This window comes from Charadrius vociferus, unplaced genomic scaffold (genome assembly GCF_000708025.1).
Source record: "Charadrius vociferus isolate BGI_N301 unplaced genomic scaffold, ASM70802v2 scaffold202, whole genome shotgun sequence".
Classification (NCBI taxonomy): domain Eukaryota; kingdom Metazoa; phylum Chordata; class Aves; order Charadriiformes; family Charadriidae; genus Charadrius; species Charadrius vociferus.
In genome coordinates, this window is record NW_009647242.1 from 1,922,710 (window position 1) to 1,940,337 (window position 17,628).

Below are 17,628 nucleotides of genomic sequence, written 5' to 3' on the forward strand. Positions count from 1 at the left end.
TTGCCATACTGGGTGCTGAAAGGGTATTCATTTTGCTGAACATGAACATTGAAAACTTTTCTTTCTTTTGCACTGCTCATTTAAGTACGAAAGGAAATCACTGGCATTTACAACAAGCATCATGACTCTAAAGCATTGCTAAGTAAAAGCTAATCTGCTCAACTGGATTACATTAAATGACATAAAGAAACATTAGAGTCACTTACTGGGCTCTACAACTGAAAGCAGCAACTCTTTAGTCAGGAGCAATATAAATGCCTCAGCCTACAACAGTCTCAGAGAGCAGTAGGATCTCTAAGGCATTACAAAAATGTTGAATTTAGGGAGAAATTACCATGGGGAAATCAGACGAGGGCGAATGAATTAACCGTGTTCTCACATCTAGAGTTGAAGCTGTTTTCAAGATTAGTCGCGTAGGGTAGTACAAGCACAAGGCCAAAATCTCATCTGTATTTAACAGTTGTGCTAATCCTGAACTGTGCAGAATCTTTTATCTGTGGCCAGATTTCCTGTGGGAAGAGCTGTACAATGTCATTCTGCCAAGGTTTCTATGCCACCTAATCCTACCAGAGTCGTTCCCAGTGCAGGGAGGAGGAAGAGTTATACCTTCACTGACAGAATAGAAGGTCAGCCTTGTATTTATCCACAGAAGTCCTGAGAAACTGGGGACAATGCCACAAAAACTGACTGTTTTTCTGTATCTGCCTGTAGCATTCTGCACTGCTGATTAGAGTGCACTGCAGAGCCTTTTCGTAGAGAAGAAAGGATGAAAATGAACACAGACAATAATCTCCGTTTCCAAATTGCTGGACCAGGACTCACTGCATTTAAGTTGCGGAAAGAGACGATAGCACTGAGAGATGAGAATTTTGTTGTGGTTATTTTTGCTGTGGTGCTGCTCTCCCCCAGCAGAGTCGGCAGGAGAAAATGTGTCTGCCTTGGGTTTCTTAAGCGGTAACGCTAGGCGTTTCAGTTGCAGCTGAAGCACAGGCACGTGCTGCTTTCCACCAGCTCTCCCATGAAGGCATAGCGTCTGGCAGAAGGAGAGCATGGACAAGTGAGACAACATCTTACACCACCACAGCAGATCTGTTTGAGCTAGTCTCTCCGTGCTCCATGTTGTATCCCCTGGCTGAACAGATTAAAAACTTCATATCCTCTGTGAGTGCTTTAATGAGCAGTAAACAGTTTTCAAGCTTTGAATCAAAAAACTTGTTGAAATTGGCTTGTGTATTCATTCAGCTGCCTCAGCAAATATTTTTCTTTCTGTGCTGCACACAAACCAGCAGGTTGCAGAGCATCCTTGAAAAAGGCAGAAAATAAGCATTCTCCCTCTGCTTGTAAACCACTCATTTTAATCTATTTGCTTAATTCCCCCTCCCAATTCAGTAATGAGTTTCCAGTGCACAGCTTTGTAGAATATAGAAGGGTCTCATTCTTTCAGTGTTAACATTGTGTCATTAATCCATTAGCTGATCTCCTGCTCTAAATGCTACTTCTTCAGTTCTATGTGATATCCGGGCTCCTTGATCAATTTGCATGTGCATATTATTTTGCGTTCATAAATAAGAGCTGTGCAACTTGCCATAGTTCCACACATGAACAATGTTACATTTGCAGAGTGTCCACACCTTACGGACACTCTCCAGAGCATAGGCACAGCATTGCAGGAGTTTATGGTTCACTAGAAAATATTAAAGTAGAATATTGCTTACTTGTAAACTGTTTTTCTTAGTACAAGTGACTTTTTTTTTAGGTTGTAAACCCCTGAAGATATTGCAGTGTACGTGCAGATCTTTATGCTGCGATTTAAAATCCATAAACTGTATGTTTGTGTTTCTTACCTTTTGCAAACTATGCATCCCTAGGAATTTGCAGAGAACAGAATGAAAACCACTGCTTTAGGATGCAGCATCTTATATAATCAACATAAATTGGGAGTTGAATACGGGAGAATGAGCAATAGCATATCTTATAACTTATGTACAGATTTAAATCTGAGGAAATGTTCCCGTTCTTTAAGAACATCACATTATTTTTCAAAGTATTTTTTCATTATTGTTATACTTAGTGTAATTGCTGATCTTCTTCAGGGCTATTGAGGAAGAAACCCATGGTTTGCAAGTGACCCTGGATTTCTTCGAAAGTGGAAATCACTCAAGCAGGCTCTTGCACAAAGAATGCCTCTTTTTTTGTTATTCCGTTCCTTTTAATTCCAGTCCAGTGTTTTATCATATTATATCCAGCAACTGTGAACACTGTAGAAGGATAACAACATAGTATAGTATTTCTTGAAAAAATGCTTGAATCTCATTATTTAATGGAAATGACATAACACATTCATCCCATGTAGATTTAAAGAACTAGTAAAGTCCCTGCTAGGTGGTATCTGCCTTCCTGTTTTCTTGGGAATCCAAGTGAACTGGTCATTTGGACCTTGCACGATCTACTCTCTACCTAATTTGTGAAGACTGGGTAATAACGTTGTGTTATAATCTCTAAGAAGAATAACTAGTTAGTTTCTTCTTTGCAACCTGGCTTATGTAGCAGGAAGGAACCAAGTGCAATCTAATGGTTCATACCGTCAATGACTTTGCGGAAGCTGAAAGTGTGTTGTAATGAATCTTTCCATTCTAGTCAGAAGCAGACCTACAATTTGCAAGCAGCAGTGAGCTTTCTTTGAATATCAGAGTCAGGCACACACTTTCAGAAATGCTACTACTGATTCTGATACGATGGGCTGTGCGATCTCACAGATTGTTGCATATTGGTTTGTGTGTTTCTTTCTGTTACACTGTTCATTTAAGTGGGATGGAATTTCCTTTTGTTTCTTCCTCGTTGATCTGTACTTCAGTACCATTGTGCATCAATATTTTCTTTCTCTGCAACAAATTGAAAAGAAAGGATCAGTCAGCTCTGCTATGGCTTTCAGTTTTTAATATTTCCTTCAGATCCCCTCTAACTTTGTTCTTTTTTAGACTAAATTATTTTAGACAGTTTGGCTTTCTTTAATTTATTTTAATCTGTGACAAGACTTTACTCCTTTTTCCATGCTTTACAGTTGTTTTATAAATGGGTCTTGGCAACCTGAAAACTGGTGAGTTAAATGGTGTAATATTGGCTTATAAAAGCACCTCGCTTGCTGTACCAAGATATTTTTATCTCAAATTTATGAACTTATCCTTTTTCTGTGTTCTTTTTAAAAAGAAATTAAGCAAAGAACATAAAGCTGATTAAGAAGCTTTGAAATGGTCTTTGCATTGTTCCAAGTATCAGAAACGTAAATTCATTGAAAGTATGTTTTCTGGCCTGGTACCAAAATATGTTGCCACAGTTTCAGCAAAATTTGTTGAAATAGAAAACACTGTTAATAGAAAGCACAGTTCTTCAGACAATGAAAATCTTATTTTATGATGTAATGGCACATTTTGTCCTGCAATAATAGATAAGATTGCCTAGTTCTTATGATTCACTACTATGCATAGGATTTCAAGGTCATATGAGTTGATTTGGACTAACTTTGGCTCACAGTTGTGCTTGTTTGCAATCTGGTCACATTCTTTTAAGTCTGTGGTAATTCATCTGACTCCACACTCAGGTAAATCGAACAGATGAACAGAAATGTATTTATTAAGAAGTCTTAAAACAATTTGTATTCCACTTCTGGGATTTTTTGAAAAAAACTTCACTTTCTAGGATGGTAGGACCACATCTGCTACAATTTGGGACTGAGAAACTGCCAATTTGACTGAAACAAGGACTTTTAGAATCAACTGCTAGTTCTTATCTATTTTTGTACTATATAAGGTGATCCTTTTGCATACCGTGTATGATATCTAACCTTTAATTATAATTGCTGTGTCCTTGTGCTTGTTACAAATTTCTAATTACGAAATTGCAATGACATCAAAGAAAAAAAACGCTCAGATAAAGAGATCTTTAAATTAGTTAAGTCAAAAAAATCAGCAGCAAAAATCTTTCATCTTGACCTAATTTACTTGAAATTCTATGCTTGATGTGAAGATTAATAACAGGTGGCCTTTTAGGGAGCACTCAGCTTGAGTCTAATGTTCTAGTTGTTCTTTTATTATCCCAAACCTCTATAACGAAAGGATTTTTTCACCCTGCCCTTTGTTCACAATATGGGACTGTAATTGAGTTCATATTTCTCACCCAACCTTTCAGCTGTAATTAATATTTTATTATACCAGATTTTATCACTAAATAGCCTAGCAGCAGGGTATTGAGCCACACGCATGCTCCCACACACGCGTACACACACAAAAGCGATAGTGACTTATTGATGCCGAGCAAGTTCCATGTAATGAGTTATGGTTGAGAGAATATAAAATACATTCATGGTACCCAGCTAATATTCCAAAGCAATTTAGGACTGATCTTATCTTGATCAAACAGGACAAAGAGAAATTAAACTTACAAGAGTGAAATATTCAGCGCTGTGTTATTATATCAAACGTGTGGCATCTAACAAAAATTGTCTGTGCAAGACCAGCTATTATCTGTTTTCATTATTATATTTTATGAGCAAGAATGGCTTAGGTCATATGCTTTTTGTACTAAGAGTTACACTGTTTTCTGAGGTTTGCTAAGCATGAACACTTCCGCAACATGACAGATGTAAAAAACTGAGCATACAAATTGCTACACTATTTGTTCTTTAAACTGGAATAAAGCAAAATGCCTTCCTTTCACTGCACTGCATACTGAGGGGGTTTTCTTACTCTACAATATTCTGATGGAAAGAAAGTGTTTTTAATACAAATTTTGAAAGATGCAAGCAGTCTTACCATATACATAACTGGAAACAAGGTTGGAGAGAAATATTTCCTAAACCTAGATATCTTTGATGATCGGTGGTTTTCATTATAAGAGCCTCCCATCTCCCTTCCTCTCTGCGTCTCCCGCTCTGTCTCTCCCTCTTTTCCTCTGTGTTCCTCTCTCCCCACCTCCCTCTCACACTCTTCCTCCTTCCTTCCCTACTTTAACAGGTGAATGCTGGGAAAAAATACTCAAATTAAGACAGAGGTCACCAGCAGAATAGCGTAGAGAAGCTCTGTACTTGAAATGGTTTGTTAGTTCTTTGATATCAGCAGAAATAGCCTCCTGAAACACCTCTCTGCAACATTTTTTTAATCATTTTTATTTGTTTGTGCACAACAAAGTCACCCAGATAATGAGTAGGCCCATCTTCCCCAAGGGAGACTCTGTTGTAGAGATGAAGAGGAGCTAAGCCTAGTCAGATGGCCAGGAGAGGAATTACAGTGTATTTCTGGTTACTGAAAACCACAGTCTTACTGTGGTAGGAAGGATGGCCTAGAAGATACAGCACTGAAGCTCGAGGCAGATGGGAGCATGGTTTTATTTCTGGTTCGGGTAGGGACAATCTGTGTAGCTTTCTGCAAGTCAATATATCATGCTCTCTCCATTCCTATCTCTGAAATTAAAATAAATGGAAGTAGCATTTTCCTTTCTAAAGGAAAAGAGGAAAAGATAACTGTGCGTGGCTATGAACAACTTGGCAATGGTGAGGAGTGTCGTAACAAGCAGTTATATGTATAGCTAACTGTCTGGTGAGAATTATTTAATTTTTTTTTACTCACCTCTTCCATGATGCCCATCAGAAGATCTCCCAATAGTGGCTTTGTGGAATATTTTGTGGAGTTATTATCCTCACAATCCATCCCTGTGTTTCTTTCATTTTAAAGCCATGTTGTGAGCAGACCATAAAGGAAATAGGAGGCATCCCTATTTTATACTGCTCTGTAGTGAAGTCAGTCTCAAAGCCCTGGAGAACAAGAAGCCTTAGGTTAGTTCTGTTTTGACCAGCATCATTTAAGGTAGTGATCCTTCTACTTGGACTTTAAATTAAGAGCGTAAAGCCTTGTGGAGTGAGATCAATAGTATCTGGTGTCTAGAGGGACTGAGCCCTTATACTCAGTAGGAATAAAACTTGTTCACTGGTAAAATGAAGAAAGGAAGTACTCCTTGGTTTGTGTGTGCAATATAACATATCCAAGATAAGAATTAAACTTTCTAGAACATAACTAAGTTAAAGTTTACACCTGATTTTATCCTAGTTTCCTAAGAAAACAAAGCTTATGTATCATACTGTTCACCTGTCCGAATGTTCCTTCCTTCCCTCATTAATATTGAACCTCTTGGAGATTTTCAAGCACATGTGAAGTACTTTAAATGTTTCATAAATAGTAAGTTTCTCCCAAATTTTGGAATCTCTAGGTACAGAGGAAAGACCCAGATTAGCATCTCTGCTGAAGACAGGCTGTGTTACCATATGAACTAGTTAGTTCATTTCATTTGGTCTGTTAGTAGAGAGCTACAATTCCCACACCAGCAAGCTCATATGTAACCCAGAAGCACCCACAGAAAAGGCATGCCTCTTTTCCAGCCAATTATTTGCGAAATGCTAAAAGGAGCTGAGCTGAGCATATTGAGAGTGGGACCTGGGTATCACAGATAACATGTGGAACATAGATGGGATTCTCGCTGTAAAACTTGTAGTGTGTTAGTCTATTTATAAAGCTTTGAAGCATCTTCTGTTTCAAATAGCAGTTAAAGAACCCGGTACTGGATCAATCTAAATGGGATGTTGTTGTCCCATATACATGAAAGAGATAGCAGCAGAGAAGCTTTATGTTTGCCAAAAATATAATGATGGCATACCTATTAGAAAGACTATCAGTTATGTATACCAGAGTTATTTATGGAAGAAGCCAAGTATCATTTGGTAGAGCATTTAAAAAAATACTCAGTAGATCATCATGACTGTAAAGAGATCTTGTAGCAGTCGTTCTTGAATAAACAATTTCCCTCCTGCCCCCATCTTATAAAAGTATATGGTGTGATTCCATAACTGTATTATGAAATATAGTGATTTAACAAATTACATGCAATATGTTTGTAAAAAGTGTTTGAATAATATAGTTGTGAAATCACAGAATCCCAGAATGGTTGGGGTTGGAAGGGACCTTCAGAGATCATCTAGTCCAACCCCCCTTCCAAAGCAGGTTCACCTAGAGCACGTTGGACAGGAACACATCCACTAGGGTTTTGAATATCTCCAGAGAAGACAACTCCACAACCTCTCTGGGTAACTTGTTTCAGTGCTCTGTCACCCTCAAAATGAAGAAGTTTTTCTTCATGTTGAGATGGAATTCCCTGTGTTGCAGTTTGTGCCCATTGCCCTTTGTCCTCTCACTGGGCACCCCTGAAAACAGTCCTCTTGACACCCACCCTTTTGATACTTACAAGCATTGATGAGATCCCCTCTCAGCCTTCTCTTCTCCAGGCTAAACAGATCCAAGTCTCTCAGCCTTTCCTCATAAGAGAGATGCTCCAGTCCCTTCATCATCTTTATAGCCCTCTGGTGGACTCTCTGGTAGTTCTCCATCTTTCTTGAACTGGGGATCCCAGAAGTGGACACAGTACTCCAGATGTGGCCTCACCAGGACAGAGTAGAGGGGGAGGATGATGAATATGTTGAACAAGACTGGGCCCAGTACTGAGCCCTGAGGAACACCACTAGTTACAGGCCTCGAACTGGACTCTGCACCACTGATCACAACTCTGTGAGCTCTGCCATTCAACCAGTTCTCAATCCACCTCACTGTCCATTCATCTAGCCCACACTTCCTAATCTTACCTATGTGGATGTTACGGGAGACAGTGCCAAAGGCCTTGCTGAAGTGGAGGTAGACAAGGTCCACTGCTCTCCCCTCATCTCCCCAGCCAGTCATGCCATCGTAGCAGGCTATCAGGTTGGTCAAGCATGATTTCCCCTTAGGAATCAAACACCTTTTACAAACATATTGCATGTAATTTATAAAAAGTAGCTGACTAAGTTGTTGCAAAATGCTTTGTTTAAAGTATATCTGCATTAGATAGACTTTATTTTTATTTTATCTTTTCTCCTACTGCTTTTTCTTTCACTTCTTGTTTATTGAAGGTGATCATACATCTCAACCTGTTTTCAATATATTATCTGTTCTTTTATTTTCCTTTTATTTTCTTCTTTACATTCCTACCCTGTGTAATCTTTTGTATTCTTAATTTTTTCAGTCCTTTTCTGCTTTTGTTTGCTCAGTTTTCTTTCTCTTTTCACATGCGCAGTTACTTATCTGCAAACTAAAACTATTTAAATGCATCCTTACAGTCTCTTCACTCTAAACATTTCTTTTCCTACAAAAAATATAAATACACTGCCAAATCTCCGGTGCCTTCCTTAGCTTGTCATTTGCAGTCTGTATTCAGTAGCTAGATCTCATTGATGCAGTGTGGAGCACATTAGGGGACATCTATAACTAAGGATGTCTTTTGCTTGTCCAGCTAATACAGTTAGTAGCTGAGAGAATTTATTAATATAGAGCCAAATGCTCTCTTGCCTTGTATTACTTACACCTGTAGAAAATGACCATTATAAGTAGGTTTAATTTTATTTTCATTTTGCGCTCACTTTATTCTGTGCAGAACTACAGAATATGTACAAAATCTGCATATTTTCTTGACATTTGTGAGTTTGAAGAAAATGCATCCAAATACGTGAGTCCATATTAAGTACGGAGAGCACAAGCCACTGAGAGGTTGTAAGGGGTTCAGAAAACCCCTTCATAGGGGTTCATAGGTTTTTTTGTGGCCTTCAATGTTTTAGAACACTTTTCAGCAATAGTAATAATAATGAAAAACTTTACATTCAAAATGACAAAGGTATGCATATGCTTATCTTTATAGAAAAAAAAGGTAGAATTATGTGGTTATTTTGAAGTATGGAGAGTTGCTAATACACTGTCCTTCATCAATTTGATGGTATCAGCAGAGAATAATAGTAAGCCTTGGGAGAGTGGGGGTAGGGAAAATTTATTTCAGGATTAAGGAATTTCAGGTGTAGAAACGTATGTAACAGTTGTGGAGATACAGTTGCATCCTTGTCATCCTGTTTGTCGCAATTCTGACAGTCTCTTGCTCTTGCGTACCATTATGGTAGTATTGCTCCCAAGGCCTAGTTGGGCACCAGTATTTAAATAATTAGAAATAATTAACCGTGGGGCTGTATACCCAGGGAGAAAAAAAAAATCATCAATATTTATCAATGATTTGGGGGGTTGGAGGGGTTGAGAGCACAGTTGTGATTCCTTTGCCAGTCAGTGAATCTCAGTTAACAGCAGAGCAGTCTCTTGTGCCACAATTGTTGGCATTGTGTCTAAACGTCACTTACATATGTGTTGATCAAATGGTTCTTATCAATTTTAATACACTGTTTCAGTAGTAAACTAAAACTTGCTTTGAAGGCTATGTTAGCATATGTATTGAATTTATTGATTTTTGCACGGGATGGACTGGTCAAAGTTAAAACTGCAGTCCATCAGCATGCTATATATTGTAAAATGGAATCCAGATTATCTACTACCACTTATCTGTTGGCATTCTTTTATTATGCTTCTAAACCAAAAGTATTACAAACTGAAATCCTTAAAGGTTTTTTTTTTTCTCTCTCTCTCCTTCTCTCTCTGATTCATTTACTAACAAAACAAAGTGATATTTTGAGTCATCATTTATGATAATTGAATCTAAAGGCAGAAACATTTCATGAATGGTACATGATTGCTTGCCATTACATGGCTGAAGATCTGCTGGACATTCTCTGCCCCTGATGTAGTGTGCTGAAATCCTCTAAGATCAAGATAAGGCAAAAAATTAAATACACTGTGTCATTGGGACGCGGTGGCACCCATTTGAACACTGGAAGGTGGAAGGAGCGTGCGTCATTGTCTCCTTTTCCTTTCTTGCAGATTTTCTTCTAAGAATTTTTGGAGTCCAGGCTCTCGTGTTTGCCTTAAGTCCTAGGGAGTCTAAACTCACAAAAGAGAAATCTATCAGTTCTTCTGTGTTTGGAAAAAAGTATTTAAATCCATGATGAACTTATGGTGGCCATTGCTTTACTACTTTCAGAGCCCATCTGACTTTTCTACAATTATGGTATTATGTAGCAACTGTTTTCCTTCTCAAAGGAATTGAAGGCATTGTCATATACTCCCCTGCTAACTGTCCTCGGAGGAAAGAACAAGCAAAATATCTTTAACTTGCAGTGACATAATGCTCCCCATATGAGAACTGTTGGGGTTTCCTGTATAAAGCCATAGGAATGGTAAGGAGAGGTTTGCTAGGATGTATTTTTCCCAGAAAATCCCCATTGTAAATACAGACTTTTAAGTCTTTGAGAGGGTCCATACGAAAGAGCTGGGCAGTCACAAAGCAGCTTAGGAGTTTTAGGTTAAAAAACAGATACTGTTCCCCAATGGACTTGGGTCTGTGAAGATAAAGCTTATTATGACACCTGAGAGTTTACATTCGGCAGTATCTCTAGGGGTTAACCTAAGCTGTCTTATCTCCTCCTTTACAGCTGTTTAGGTATTTCTGCTTTGATTGATCTGAGAAATAGGGCTCCTTGCATGACAATGGAGATGCTGTATAATATTAGTCCCTCTTGTGTTCACTCCAGGTCTGATTCAGAAAGATTTGCAGCTTTCTCCAGTTTGACTTTTCCCGTGGGCTGGAAATTTCAGGTGCCAAAAATACTGTTTCCTGAGAACGAAGACAGACCCTGCCTCAGAGAATCTAACTAGACTTATCTCTTGACTTGCAAAGCCAGTAAATAAAGCCAGGTGTGGAAGTAAAATCATTCTATTCAAGTTTCAACAAGCTGTTAGCACAAAATATTATCTTTTCTTAGTCCCTTTCCTACACTTTGGAAGCACCAACCAATTGTCCCGCAGACTTAGGAACCTGCCAAAGACTGTGGAACTTTTGTTTGCATAAAACTTTCTGACTTCAAGTACAGATGCAAACAAAAAGTTATGGGGATTTAAGACTCCCTTCACTCGCAAAACGAAAAGGCAATACACCTTTAACACTGGTATGTCAAGCACTTAAATATGAACAGTTGCAAGAATTTTGATTGCTTCTGTGTTGCCAGTATGATTTGCAACATTGCCTAGTTCACCTTCTTTTTCCCCTTAATAAATTTGATCTTAGTATATTACTTTAACAATGCTTGCGTCATTGTTGGCATTGGTACAGTAGCCTTGATTTGGAGGTTTTGTTTGGTCTGGGTTTTTTTTCTTTATTGTAAGTTCTGTATTTTCATGTCTGAAGCTAACGTTCATAGAAGGAGTTGTTTGGGTTTTTTTAAGCTGCTTCATTTTTTTTCTCATTTTGGAAGCTATGGCAGGCAAGGCTGTATTTTGCTTAAAGCCCAGAAAATCTCTAATCTTCCAAATAAAACGTTCCTGAAATAGAGGGGACTAGCTTGAACAGGCTTCTCCATCACCAGTAGGTATACTCCTTTGTCCTTTTGCTAGTCAAAACCTCCTTAGTCTTAATTCTACTCCATAAACTCTTAAGTTTATAAACTTAAACTTAAGAGTTTATGGAGTCATTGACCTAATCCCTATCCCATCTGTAACAATGCCAATTCACTCTCAAAAAAAATATTTAAAAAATTCCAAACTCATACAGATTACTTCATTTCTAATGCTTGGACAAGAAAAGTCAGCCCTCCCAAATAAACTACCCATTTTATGTTCTTTCAGACTGCCCTTGTCCAGAGACCATACCCTCCCTAGGAACAATTATTACTGCAACCAGTTCTTTCAGCCTGTAAGTGCTGATCTTGAATATAGCAATGGTCTCTGTGTGGTATGCAGGCAAAACACAGTTGAACAGTGTCTGCTTCCCCCTTGGACAAAATGTGCAAAATTCTGCAGTGGTCAGAGGGTCAGGACTACTGTTCAGTTGGTTCTCTGGCTTCACATCTGTACTGAAAATGACTGCACATGGAGTATATTTTATTCAGTATATATTATGTGTTGCCAGAACTCCTAACCCACTGGCAAAGCCTATGTAGCTATGATGGTGAGACACGTGATAAATCGGGGACTGTCATTATCACCTTTGTTTTAATGCCACCTATAATAAATATACAGACTCTACTCAGTAGTAGGAGAGTTAGTGGCAATTTATTGTAGCCTTCTTCTATTTGCCTGCTAACCATAAATTATTCATTTCTGTCCTTTAAAGAGTAATTTCCCTTTTCCATTTCAAGATATGGTTTCCATATAATTTCTAGTACTGTAAAATTTCAAGTTACAGGATGAATTACAAGAATCCAGTGCAATATAAGGGCAGGAAGAAACAGATTAAAATATCCAATGTCAATTCATGTAGACATGTTATGAACGTGTCAGAAGCAACTGATGACAGAGATGAAGAGGAAGTTCTGTTGCAGATAATATAAAAAAATAGTCTAAATATTGTGTCTTTTTAAAGATACAGTGTTAAATAATAAAATATTTACTTAACATATGAGAGGCAAAGATACATGAAACTCTGGATGCAAAACATGAACGAAACAACTGATATTTTTAAAAAGTGCTTATGACTTGAATGCCAGTACAATAGAAGTATGGGAATAAGTAACTAAAATAATGGTCAATGTGTAGATTAAAGGTTATTCTATTGTGTGACTGTTTATCATTAAAACAAAGTGAGCATGGAAGTTGACATACAGAAATAGATCTATAAAAAGGACCAGTTGCGTATGTTTATAATAAAGCACGAGACTAAGAAGCAGCTTACTACAATGAGCAGAAAACTTCACTCTACAGTGTCACCATAAACAGTCTGCAAAAATAGCCCAGCAGTTTACAGAGCTGATCAGGGCACTGTTAGTGGAGCTGAACAGCTTTTCAGGCTTTGCACATTTCCCAGGGAAAAAAAAAAAAAAAAAAGGATAATAGAAAAGATGGTCTTGAAGAGGTTTTAGTTTTGAACAGTTGAAGCAGGTCAGAGAGAATCAGAAACTTTGCCATTCTCATTTTACAGCTGGAGAACTGAGGCAGAAAAGATTTAATTGACTTGCATAGGATCACACACAACAGTTATATTAAGACTAGTATATAAATTCAGATAATCTTAGTCTAGATTCAGGTCCTTAGGCCATCTTTCTTCTCTAGAATAAATTTTACAACTTTTTTTTATGGCTTCAATGAATTGCTTTCAGTTAGGTGAAGCATCAAGACTGTTTAAGAGAAAAAAATAGAGCACAAATTTCAATAATGAAGCAATGAAGCTCGTTTTCCCTTTGGTTTTGGTTTGCAATTACTTTTGATGGAGATGTAATTATAAATTCATGTTTCAACTGATAATTATCTAGACTGTCCATGTTAAAGGCTTCTGTATTAAGAATCCTGAAGTCCATGCTTGTATCCGATAGGCTCTTCTAGGAAAATTATTTTGTTTCTTTAGATGAGACTTTGATTAATTAAAATTTGATTTACTGCATTCCAGTAATGTGGAATAATGTCCTGATTCCACAAGTTACTAAAACCCATCATTTCATATACTTAAGAATAGATATTCACTTAAGTCTTCGTTTGAATTGTTTGGTTAATTTGTCTAAATATGCTCAGCACCTTTGACTACTGTGTTAACACATTTTCTTTCTTCTTTCATGTCTTTTTTTCAACTCTGAAAAAATTCGGTATATATAGCAGACATTGACAGACCATTCTAATTTAAGCAACCCAATTTCAGTAAATATCTGAGAAGCTTGGTATGTCTAATTTCTAACCAAAATTACAGTCTTTATTATGTTCAGATCAGTATCTCTGCATAATCATTTAAATTTGGAACTGGTTTGGAATTGTTAAATAAAAAGTAGCATAAAAATTACATCAATTTTTTTCTTTTCCCAGACACCTTTTTTAATCTTCAAATTTGAAATATTTGAATTCTAAGTTAAAAATAATTCCCATGTGTTCCTTTCTTGATGCAACAGTAAGTTTCAATCTGTATAAAAGTAGATTTTCTGTTCAATTTCCAAGGTATTGGAATTCTATAGTAAAACTGCATAATGTGAATTAAACTTTAATTACGGGTTTTTTTTTTCCTTCAGAAAGATCAATTTAAGTTCTACCAATAGCCAATATGCTTTCGGCACCTTTCGCTGTAGTGTAGATTTTATTTTTTGGATTACAGGTAGGAAGACTTTATTCTCTGAAATGTAGAGGTGTGGAAAAGGAATAATGCAAATTCAAACAAGCAGGAAATCTGACTAATACCTAAGAGGAATAAGAGAGTCCTGGTACAGTCCTAGCTTAATTCACTAAGCTTGAACCCTTTTCAGCGTAGGCAATTCAGCTGTTACATATTAAAGAAAGCAATTTTAACAGTAAGAATTAGAGGAAGCTCTTGGATTATAATTGTAATTGGGGTAATTTTGTAAAATTCATTAGCAAGATGATCTCATTTGTACAAATGTAAAACGTATCACTCATAAAGTTCTGTCATGTTTCCATTGACCCAGGTGCTTATAATGTGTTAATTTCATCAGAGAAATAGCAGTGTGTGGAAATTGGGCAGCAGATAGGATTTAGTTATTTTTCATTAGCACTTGGACTTTGATAAAGGGGAACAGAAAAGAGCTGCTTGACCTTTCAGTGCTTAAATTATTAAAGAGCAAATAGATTTGAGGTTTAGATGCTTGCAAATCTAATCTGTCTTGTGGAGAAAGGATGAAAAGACATTTTGAGTTTGAAATCGCTCTAGTCAACTTAGTTCTTTCTTTAATGTATCTGAAGATGAATAGATGGCAGGCATTTAAAATGTAATATACAAGGAATAGTGCATGTAGTATAACTAACGTGAATTTGCCAGAGGAAAAGGACCATTTTAATGACAGATTTGTTTCTAAAATATCTACAATCTTTAGCTTTAATCACTGAGTGAAAAATGAAAAGAATCCTCATTTCAAGCAGTACTGAGACAGGTCATACTACCTTGTCTGGTCAGAGGTCCCTCTTATATTCAGCCCTGCTGCAATAAAAAAAGGTAACAATACTCTCCTGAAGGTGACAGCCAAATAACTTAGTTTGCTATCCATCATGCTTTAGTGAAACTGAGGGATTCTTATCTCTGCTGTGGTATTAGGCAAGTCTATCCAGCTTCACTACCATGCAAGAGCAGATGTTTACATCACCTTCTACTTTCTTTCCGATACTCCATTTAAATTCACAAACAGTTATTTTTTGTAGATTCACTGTAAATTAGTAGTTAGAGGAGGCAGCACACTCTTCAAAGTAGCTTGGAATCCCAGTTCTAAGCAGCTGTGTTTTGTTCGAGAAAACTAACTGCTAAAATCACGTCAAACATTGATTTGGAAGAGAAAAAACAAGATTGTAATGACAGTGATTAATTTTTAAGCTTAGATATTTCATGGCTAGTTTTTACAGATCAATTCTCATAGGATCAAAGAAAGGTTGCCATGTATTGACCTTCATTTACTACTCAGCATGGAATTAAGTAATGAAAATCTTTCTGCTAGATGTGTAGACTTTGTTGTACAGAACTGCAAAATGTAGAGACAGTGGCCTTCAAGTGGACCTTCAAGACATTTTTTTGTCTTCCTGGCAGTACCAAATTTTACTTATACATGGTTTGATTTCTGCGTGTGGTTCAGCATCAGATTAAAACATCTAAATTTGGGTGTCCCTTTGTAGATGTCTACATGTGAGCTGAATATTTAGTCAGTGGAGCCTAGAAAGCGATTAGGTTGACCCAAAAGTAGACACCTCCTCGCTTGTCAGGTCTTGAAGATTGTTGCCTGAATAGCTCTCCAGTGCCTGAATAGCTCTCCAGTGACTGTAACGGGAGTTTACAGATGTATAGACATCTTCATGAAGACACTTAAATTTAAGTGTCTTAACATTAAACTAAATGTCCACTGTGGTGAAAGTCTACATTAGGCAGAAGAGGTATTAAGCGTTCTCAGTGGTAGCTTTCTGAGCATTTTTTGTGAGCATAGGAAGTGCAGCATCTCCTACTAGAGATGCTCGATCTAAAACCATAGTGAACAGGGTCTGCTGCACATGATCAGCAAATCTGGTACAAAAACAGTAAGATGGCCCAGATAATTGGCGTTCTTCTGCCTCTTGGTGATACTCAGCTGTGAAGGCTCTGCAGACCTAGCATTGTGCTGTCATAGAATCATGAAGTCATAGAATGGTTTGGGTTGGAAGGAACCTTTAAAGATCATCTAGTCCACTCTCCCTGCCATAAGCAGGAACATCTTTCACTAGATTGGATTGCTCAAAGCCCCATCCAACCTGGCCTTGAACAGTTTCACTGATGGGTATCATTCAAGCATTCCGCATTATCTAAACATGCAAAGGCAGCTTGAGTGTAGGAGTAGGATGTTATTGTGGTTGTGCACCGAGTCAGTAAGGCTCCAGAGAGTGCAAGAGCTGGAGAGGTCTATGCTAACAGTCAACGCAGCTTGAGTCTAGCAGAGCCCCAGCAGGTGCAGGAGCTCAGTGGCGTGGTGACTGCACAAAGACTTCTCTTTTATTTTTAAACCAGATTTGCTTTCGGAAGTGGAATAGCCATAGCTGTGCAGTGATATGACTAAGACAATAAGCCCTGTTGGGTCCAGACTGAGACCTGCAGAGCCAAGCCCATGTGTCCCTATACTTAGGGCAGAATCTTCTGTAAACATAATCATCTGCTGACAGATGACAGAGTGGGAACAACATGTCAGAAGGCTGTGTGGATATTTCATCTTTAAGCAACATACCCTACCCACAGATTGCTGCTTTTTATGAATTATCAACTTGAAAGATCAGAAATTGTTATTAGATGTAGATGATGTGCAAAAATGTGGAGACATTGCCGCTTTAACATCTGTTACCTACACTGACTTGCTTACCGGGATTCAAGATTCCCAGAGACAAATAGTGATTAAGAATCACTGGCCCCCAGTGAAGCAATAAACTTGCAAGCTGGTCCTCTTTAGAGACGTGGACTTCCCACTTCACAAATTTGAAAGCACTGACTCAGGCTTTTACAGCAACTGCAAGGGTATAATGATTACACTATTTGCATATACAGCAGAAAGCACAATTTCTTTGTTCCCACTAGAATGTCCATAGCACCTTTACAGTGGAGAAGGATGGACTGTTCCCTGTAGGTCCCAGTACAGCAAAGAATGCAAGTACAAACTGAATTGCTTTGCAGAATGCAGAAACACTTAAATATGGTTATCTCTAAGATGTGTAAAAGTGCTTTGCTGAGTAAGAATGACTTTCATTAAAACCTGTTTTATTCTTGCTCAGTAACAATCAATAGGCCACCAAAATTTTAAAAGACTCTGTGTGCTTTTATAAATAGTTATAATGTCAACAGTTAAGAAAATAATATTCCCCATCTCTTTGCAGTTTATTTCTTCATTTTTATCTTACTACTCATTTCATTTCATTTAGACAGGTTAGAGGATGGAATCTATAACTTTATACTTACTTCTGTGAACAAAACAATACTTAATTCTACATTTTAACACTAATCAAGCAAGCTTTTTTTGCACAAAAGTTTGAACAAGGAAGTGTTCTGTGCATTTGCTATATGAAAAGCTGTGGTGTGTATGGCTGATTTTGTTTTTCCAAAACAAAATGAATTCATTTGAAAGCATGAATCCATTCCACAAATTCTTACACCTGAATTGCGTAATGACGTTTTCTCCCTATGTCCTTTGATTTTAACAGT

At 37.5% G+C, this 17,628-nt stretch overlaps 1 protein-coding gene across 1 annotated transcript in view; it reads left to right on the forward strand.

The window, feature by feature from the left end:
• The window catches only part of PTPRM (protein tyrosine phosphatase, receptor type, M), a 379,063-nt gene that overhangs the window by 179,064 nt on the left and 182,371 nt on the right, over positions 1-17,628 (forward strand). The window lies entirely within an intron of this gene.